The 9181-nt window shown below is 42.1% G+C and overlaps 1 long non-coding RNA gene across 1 annotated transcript; it reads right to left on the minus strand.

The window, feature by feature from the left end:
* Window positions 1-1675: 1675 nt before the first annotated feature.
* LOC117871063 lies at window positions 1676-4682 on the minus strand. Its single transcript, XR_004644140.1, has 3 exons — window positions 4572-4682; window positions 2596-2703; window positions 1676-1884 (listed from the first exon to the last, which is right to left on the minus strand). It is a non-coding gene; the product is annotated as an uncharacterized LOC117871063 (long non-coding RNA).
* Window positions 4683-9181: the final 4499 nt, after the last annotated feature.

Here is a 9181-nt window from a genome sequence, read left to right on the forward strand (position 1 = left end):
CCCTTGCCCCCGGACCCCAGCCGCCGGCCGGGCACTTCCCTTCCTGAGCTCCAGCTGTGCTGGGGAAGCGCCGGCTGGAGGCTGCCCAGCAAATCGTGAAGCCGGTAGCGCTTGGGCAGCCCTTTTCGCGTGGCTGGGAGGGAGGAGGGGGAGTTAGGGCGGGGACTTCGGGGAATGGGCGGGAAATGGGCGGAGTTGGGGCGGGGGTGGGAAAGGGGTGGGGCCAGGGCCCCGTGGAGTGTCCTCTTTTTTTATTTTTTAAATATGGTAACCCTACTGTGGTATCAAGTTGGTAACCCAAAAATGGAGGCTTCCAAAATGACTTTTAAAACTCTTGGCCAATATCATAACTGCCTGACCTCATCCTACAACTCTCTTATTTATGAAGTAGTTATAGGACATATTTCCTTTCTCTCTAGTATCCATAATAAAACATGCTGCAAGAGATGAGAGACTAGAAAGGTCAAGCGCCCGAGTCAAAAACGTACAACTTAAAAGTGCTTGCCAGGTTATCAGTTCCGCTTTGTGCCTCTGGTGCCGCCAAACAGCTGTCAAGCTAGTTTAACCATCCGTTTGCCGATTGCAGCGGCTCTGTCAATTCCTCTCTGTCCCTGGCAACGGGATGTGGCTGCTGAAAAGTGGGTGTAGCCAGGATATCCCTATATCCTGGTGGCTGATTCTAATGAAATGACTCTTGGGAGGGCTGATGGCAGCTAGCAATGCTACAGCTCCTGAAAAGAACTTGAAGTCCAGCTCCTGAGCTGCTGTCAAGCTGTGCTCAGCACAGTTCAGGAGGGCTATGTGCAAAATTTCCTTAAAGCTGCTCTTGGCTGCAGCTCAAGTTCAATTCAGTGGGTATATCATTGCAGTGGATGCGATGTTATATTGCTGAACACAAACATCATGATGATGTGCTGTCATCTCAGCAGAGCGCTGTGCTTTCACAGATGCTAGGACCTGAAAAGCAGCAGTAAGTACAACAGCCTGTGGAGGATGATAAGCTAAAGCCTCATTTATTACAATCTCCTCTGAAATCAGTTATGCCCCTTCCTTGTGCTCAGGATATATATACTGCTTCATTATCTGCATTTGCAGATAGGACAACTTGGCAAATGCAAAATCCCTGCTCCATTAAGATCCTTGTCAGGATCACACATTTGAAAGATCTGGAACAGACAATCTTAAGCCTATACATTTTGTGTTAGTGCTTAGCAGCAGGAGCTTAAAACGGTTGTTGCCAAGGGAGAATAGAATGAATGACTTGAGAATCTTTAAGAAAGCTCTTGAGTCACTTAAAACTGGGCGTCTGCCTGAGCAGGCTCATACACAATGTTAATGATCCTTGGAGCACAAAATCAAAAGTTAATGGAAATATTTAATTTCCAAGGCCAAGCACTTGGGCTTATGCTAACTTCTATGATTTTAAAAGCATCAGCAGCTTCACGTCTGGATGGATGCATTTTAATTTTGAATATCTTAAGTTTTGATCACTGCAGTTTTCTTACATCTTAATAGCTATCGGTAGACCTTACTGACTTCCTTACTAAATATTTGTTGTTCACAATACATTTCTTAACATTTTATCAAATAAAACATTAGCCATGAGTTGAGCAAGGAAAAATTCATTCTCATTGACTTTACAAAGATGGCTGAGGTAATACCTTTTATTGGACCAACTTCTGTTGGTGAGAGGGAGCAGTCTGGTCATCAACTTGGTAGCAGTAGAAATCAGGAGCCAGTTCTTCAGCTACACTAACTTAGACTGGCTCAGTGTCTGACACCGAATGGTGGAATTCAGTGCAGTGCTCACATCTCCCTCCCCCAAAATCTTCAGTGTCCAGGCTGCATGCCAATCCCTCTGTCAATCAGGCAGCTACAGTGATTCTGAAATATTTAAACAGTGCTTCAGTGGTGCTGTGGAAAGGTTCCATGACTTGGTAACATGAGTACAAGTGGTTCAATAATAATAATAATTAATTAATAATAAAACAAGATAGCGGTGTACATTTGAAGAGACGTACCTGTGCTAGCTCTGATGGAGCTAACATGCTACAAATAGTGTACAGCCATGGCGGTGGGAGTGGCAGGAGGGGGTAGCTGCCAAAGTTCATACCTGTCTGAGACATTAGGCACATAATCAGGGCAGATAGCCCCTCCCACAGCTACACTCTGTGTTTAGGGCACTAGATGGATCAGAGCTAGGTATGTCCCCTCATGCTGGAATTTACACCTTCCGGATCAAAGCATAGATAGACCCTAAGAGCCAGGACTTACAAGTTTATTCTTAGCTCTGCCACTGACTCATAGTGTGACCTTGGGAGGCCACTTCAGGTGCACTGGAAAGGTGTGCTGGTATAACAATACTGGCAGTCCCTCTAAGGTTTAAATGCAGCCTCTACCTGCAGCAGAGTGCTTTTGCCAATATAGCTCTGCTATACCAGTTCCCTGAAAGAAACTAACCTTCCCGCCAAAAGCACTTTTTGAAGTGGCATAACTGCACCTACATTAGGGCTTTTGCTTTTTATTAAAATGTAAAAGAAAAGAAATCACACCCCAACCAACATTATTCCTGGCCTAAGGTATTTAATTACTTACTTGTAGTTGGGCCAGAGATTCTGTGGATCAGCAGGTAGGACCCCCACCTTGGAGGTGGGAGACCCTGGATCCAGTCCCCCTGCTTCCATCACTTCCATTATTGGTCCACTGTGGAACAGCATCAACAGGAGAGATTGAGGGATTTTCCCCACATAAGTATATCCCAGAGCTCAGAGCACTCTCCTGAGAGGTGGGAGACCCTGGTTAAAATCCTTCTTCCCCATCCAGCAGAGAGAGGGGAATTGAACCTGCATCTCCCACATCCCAGGAGAATGGGCTAAAATCTGTCTATAAGTTAGGACCTCTTCCTTCTCCTGTAGTAGCAGCAGCAGCCAGATTTTGAATGGGACTTGATCCAGTAGGTAGCCTCAGAGCCTACCTGCTAGATCAGGCCCTGCACGTGACTTAGATGGCCGAATGCCCATCTGCCCCATGAATGGCTCTTGAGCTCAGGTAGGAAATAGCATTTGGACACTTAGGGGCAGGCAGCAGGGCACATGCTCAGAGGCAGAAAAATGGGCCCTGAGGGAAGTTTTACCCTGAAATTGTAGGTGCCAAGCTCATTTAGGTGCCTGCAGGGTTCAGTGGGAGTACTGTGGATCAGAGTGGAGCCAAAATTTGGACTTTGATGCCTAAACCACCGATATGACTAAATCTGGGGTTTAGGAGCCTAAGTACCTTTAAGATTCTGGGCCCAAGTCTCTAAGACACTGGTCCTACAAAGTCCCAATACCCTGAACTGCTATGAAAACTTTCTTGGGACTTGAGCATGTGCAACACCTCAAAAGAAGCTTGTGACTTGCCAGGATTGGCCTCCGTTTCTCTGATCATTAAAATGGAGATAATGGTACCTACCTCACAGGCATATTGTGTCTAAATTCATTACAGTTTGTAACTACTTTGCACTTCTTGGTAGAAGGCATCATAGAAGCAAAAAATATTTGTTTATTACTATTAGTGGGTTATTGCTTAAAAGACACATGAATAAATAGTTTTGGGATGTATATTTACCCATAAATGAGACACATAAAAGAATAATATAATGGCAACTTCATAAAGGAACATCTGCTAAAGAAAACAGCCTATGCAAAATCCCTGCATATTGAGATCATTCACTAACCAGCTTCCCATTGAGGACTCAATGTCACAAATGGGTTGTATTCACTGGCTTTTCATGTATTCAGTGTTGGGTTCAAATCCTGAATAAAGCCATGGGTGAAAATGAGTCTGGATGGTCTCTTCCACATCCTCTTTTATGCACCACATAATTTAGCACATTATCAGGCTGAGCTCAAGAGAGACTGGAGAACTATGACAGCAGGTGTATGACAGATCATAATTCAGATGCAGTAGCAGAGCAGTTTGCACAGCAGCAGGCTTCTTCAAGCCAGCGCGTTTGATCTCTCACTTTTCTGATCTATAGATTGACTCAGTTTTAAAAGTCCTATTTTCTATTAAATAAAGGAAGCCCTCTCAGTGACGAATCACCACAGATTATGGCCAAATAAAGAATGGTCCCAAGGAAGGGAAATGCTTGTTTGTCAGTATTAATTAGGGTCAGTAAAAGGGGTTTGGAAAACAAATCAGGAATGGCTTGCCTTTTTTTCTGTCCAAACCGCTATGAGTGGAAGTTGAAGCAAGGGGGCGGGAGGAAATATCGAGTAATAATACTCAGAACATGGAAAGGAAAAGAGGCTTAGCTAGACTTTTGAACCTGTTGAGGTTCACCCAGTACTACTCTGTATTAACATAATGTTGAGCTTGCTTCTCATCTTCTATACAAAATGAGGCATCGCTGTTTACAAAAACAAATGCATGGCAGGCAAGGAGTTGAGGAACAGGGTCAGGGGAATTTCATGTAAACCAGCATTTCTCAATGTGACATGTTAATGTATGAGGTCACCAGCTCCAGGGACAGATGGTAGTATATACCACTAGGATTCAAAGTTCAAGGCTCTCATACCATATATATTTACCTGTCAAAATACCAGAGCTTTACAGTGACTGCCACACTGTGTTGCGGTGATTTTCTTGGTGGAGATGTATGCATTTGGAGTTTCATTTTTAATGCTCAGTGGAATCATTCCTGTTGACAGAACAAGGCTGATGTGTTAAAGTGAAGCACTGATAAGAGCACCAAAAACACTTTAATACCCTTATCAGGAGCTATTTGTGAATTTGCCAAACATTCTGATTTTTTTCCTTTGTTAGTGGGTATAAAATTCTTATTAAAGCATAAAATAGCTTCCTTGGGGATTTATGTTCTAGTCATTTACTTAGGATTAGAATTGAAATGTTCACTGTTCTAAACATAAGGGAACAAATTAATCTCTGGTAACGTTCTGATGGCTTCACTGTGACAGCAGGAAAGATACAGGCACAGGTTTAGGTCCAATATTAGATACTCTAATTAACTGTCATTGGTTCAAATCCCAGTAGCCTTTCAAAGTAGATGCACTGAATTCCATGCAGTGTGTGTGGGCTTTGGATCTTAAAACCAAAGGTAATTTTTTCAAATTTGTGTACTTAAAAGTTAGGCAGTTAAATCCATATTTAAGTGTCTATAAACATGTGGCCTACTCTTCAAAGGTGCTGAGTACTCTCAGCTCCTGTGGCAATAAACAGCAGCATCAAATATCCAGCCCTTCTTAAAATCACGCCACTTAAATTTAGGTGCGTAAATATTGATATAATTACCTAACTTGAAGCACCCATATTTGAAAACTTTGTCCCAAGCTCTTTTCTCCTCTGTGTGGGAAACTAAAAATCCCTTGGTACTTCTCACAAAATCAGGGGGAATGTTTCTATGTACAATGGTGCAGCAGCGCAGCTGTAACAATACAATCTGGTGAAGATGCTCTGTGCCATCGGGAAAGAGCTCTCCTGTTAGCTTAAAAAAACCCACCTCCCCGAGCGGCAGAGCGGTAAGAAGCTCTCCGACCGACATAGCGCTGGGCACACAAGTGCTTGCATCGGTGTAACTTATGTCACTCAGGGCAGGGGAATATTCACCCCCGAGCAACATAAGTTTTTGGTGACATAAGCCATAGTGCAGACATAGCCGTAGTGTTCTTGATCAAATTTCCCTCCTCCCCTGGGGGTTTGTAGGATGCTGTATCAGTTGTTTCCCCTTTCCCCCCTTCTTAGAAGTAGCTCATTTCATTGGTGGTTTATGTATGATCATTTGGGATTGTTGAGGATGAAAGGTGCTATGTCATGTAAAGTGCCAATATTGGTATTTTTTTCACCTACAGCCAGGGTTGCAGAAAACTACCAATCTTTACATAATTGATCTGATGGAAAAGGAACAAAGAAAATGAAGATATCTGTGCCTTCCACGCAGTGTGTAGTAGGTATCTGTGTCAGCTGCTTCCTGCAGCAGAAATTTCAGGGTGGGTATTTTGCTGTGTAAACCAGTTCTGTCAGCTTGCATTGCATCAAATTACCTGGCATGATGTGATGTAAAATGGGAGCACAAATAGATCCCGTGGCATGGAAAAATGTTACTTTAAAGGAAAAATGTTTCTCTGATGCTCCCTGTGGTTACCATGCTCCATACGGTTACACATAGTGTGCAACAAATTTGGGGCTGCATACATACTGTGCATACACCCTGGTCATTGACGTCTGTAAATCGCATGCCCCTGCGGCATGGTGAATAGAGCTTAGCGGTAGGACATTCAGCTAACCAATCTCAACTTTGCACTGCATAGGGCAAAATAGAATTGCCATTCATTGTCAACAGTATTATGGTTCATTCTATGTTTATAAACACTAGTGGACAAATATTAAATGGATGAGAGAAAACAATACTGTTTAAATACCTGTTCTCCACTGTCCTCGTGGTGATATTCACTCACAGTGCCAATGATCACCATGAGGCTTATATACCTCCGCTAAGTTCTACTGAAACCCTATTTTGAGGATGTAAGTGGTGGCATCCTATGCACGACATCACCTACAGAGCCTGCGTCTTTAGCTCAAGCTGTCATAACTTATGCTTTCAACTGTGGTGTTCCCTAGTTCAGTCCCCAGTCGGTCAGGTAAGATGACTTCCTTCATATAAACAAGGAGAAAATGTCTTCAGATGAGATTGAGGCAGAGAAAGACAGGAAAGCTGTTTCAGCTGGTGGGAATTGTAGAGGAGCAGGCTCTCAGAAACTGTGGCCAGACTTGGTGAAGGAATAAAGGCAACAAATACGAGGGAAAGGAGCAGAGTGAGCCAAGGTCCATGAGGCAGGCTGGTGCTAATCTCTGGAAGGCTTTTAAAAATGGGAATCAGTAGTCAGAGCTGAATAAGATGGGTGGTGTGGCTTTTCCTTTTTTGTAGATATGAAGTTGGCCAGCAACATTTTGCTGGAGTTCGGAGAGTTCGGCTTTCAGGAGGCTGTAGAGAAGGGAGATGCAAAAAGAAAAAAGATAGAGGTAGACTAGTAAAATATTGAGATTGTTTCCAAAGGTTAATCTTTGATAGGTGAGGTCCTTGGTCCTTTGTTAAAGTGCCTGTATTACTTATCAAAGGGGGGAAAAAACTCAAATTATTTCCCTCCCAGATTAATAAAGAAAACTGGGGTTGTAAAAGAAATTGTTATTTTGGCTCGTGTGACTAAACCAGTCTAATAAGGAACTGAAATTATGTGCACATTATAAGAATCCCGTACGTGACTAAAATAAAATGGAAAGTCCTTGAATAATTTCCTCATTCTTTTCATAGGGAAAAAAAACCTTATCACACAGACTAAAAACATCACTTAACTGAGGCTGTTTTGCATCTGGTTCTCTGTGTTGTGATAACAAAGGCCAAGTTGTAAGGAGAATGTTTACTGCAATAAGACACTAATGTATTCATTGGAATCTAAAGTGTTCTATGAGAAATTCTACAGTACAAAAGTAATTAACATTAATCATCATAAACAATGAAAGTAGCATTATCATCAAGTGATAGTGTGCACGGAAATAATACATGAGAGCCTGGAATAAAAAAGCTGCTTCTACATAGCCTCTGCAGTTATCTCACAACTGCTTGTAGTGTATTAGGGACGCTTTGCTGCCCAAATGGGTTTTGACCTTAGCACAGAGTACAGTTTTTTCCATTGGGTACAGTTCATTTTTTACAGCTCCGCACATGTCTTCAGGATTGGGGCCCTGTCCTGCTCCCATTAAAATTGCTATTGGTTTAGCAAGATCAAATCCTGCAACGATTTAAATGCATGCTTGTGTTTACACATGGTGTGGTGGATCAGGCTCTCTGGGCACAATGGTCTGAAATATTTTGCTGTCTGTGCCAGGAGAACATGGAAAATAAGCTGTCAAATTGTAAAATATAAGAAAAACCCAGTTACTGACTATAATAGGACTCTTCACAGTGCATAAAGTTAAGCATGTGTCTAAGTTTTGGCAGGGCCAAGGCCAAGGATTGAAAATGCCATTTCATTATAATGGTGCATATTTTCATTGTGACAAATTGCATTACCAATTACACAAAATCATGCCCAGGACAATTAAAGAGTTGGACTTTTTCAGTGTTAGGTACATGTGCAATAAAATATTCTATTTTCAAAAAATTCTCCTTTATCTAAAAATAAAATCTAAGCTAACACATTCTCCCTTCAACTCTTTACATCATAAAAATTAGCCTTATTTTTTTCCCTTTGGAAACATCTACATGGGGAAAAATGATTAAGAGTACTTCACAAAACTAGTTTGCTTAGGAAATTACCCATTATCGAGTATTAAAATAGAATGACAGTCCCATTCCTGAGCTCTGCTGCAGTACTGTATTAATGTTTCAGATATGCCACTTTCTCATCTTCCTGTAATTCCTACAATTATACCCTTTCAGATTTATAAAAGTGCCTAGTTTTTGTTCTTCTAATGCGCTTTTTAGTTCTTCCATTCTGAGATTTTAACTATAGGCTGCGTGAATTTGTTTTTCCTATTTTCAGCATTGTTGGGTACATGTTCCTCTTAGACTCTCTCTCTCTCTCTTTCTGTGTGTGTGTGTGTGTGTGGTTGGAAGGAGGAATAAATGTACAGACAGAAAATGTATTAAATACTTTATTGCTTTCACAGGGCACCTATTTGTGTTAGCCTAGATTTTAGGTGGTTTCTGTCTATCTTAAATAACAGCTGTGTGAATAATCAATTTTTTTTTATTCAGACAGCAAACTGAACCCCTCCTCCCCCCAAAAAATATTTAGTTTGGTTCCAAACATATTTAGAACCAGTCAGATCCACGGTCTCCTTTTGTCCCAGTGGTTAGGGCACTTGCCTGGACTGTAGAAGTGGTTGAATTACCACTCTGGAGGTAAGGATTGAATTCAGCCCTTAGCATAGAAGCCCATCACCAGCACTTACGGTCTACTAAGGTATTAAGCAGAGCTTAGGCCCAGTGCTGTCACCCTCCATGTGCATGTGGAGTGCTATGGGTGAGTGACACACTGTGGGTAAGCTCACTACAGAAGGATGAAACCCTTTTTCTCTGGTAGGCCACTAACACCACTTTCAGGACAAAAACAACGAGGAGTCCTTGTGGCACCTTAGAGACTAACAAATTTATTTGGGCATAAGCTTTCGTGGGCTAAAA

This window comes from Trachemys scripta, chromosome 1 (assembly GCF_013100865.1).
Source record: "Trachemys scripta elegans isolate TJP31775 chromosome 1, CAS_Tse_1.0, whole genome shotgun sequence".
In the NCBI taxonomy this organism is placed as follows: Eukaryota; Metazoa; Chordata; order Testudines; family Emydidae; genus Trachemys; species Trachemys scripta.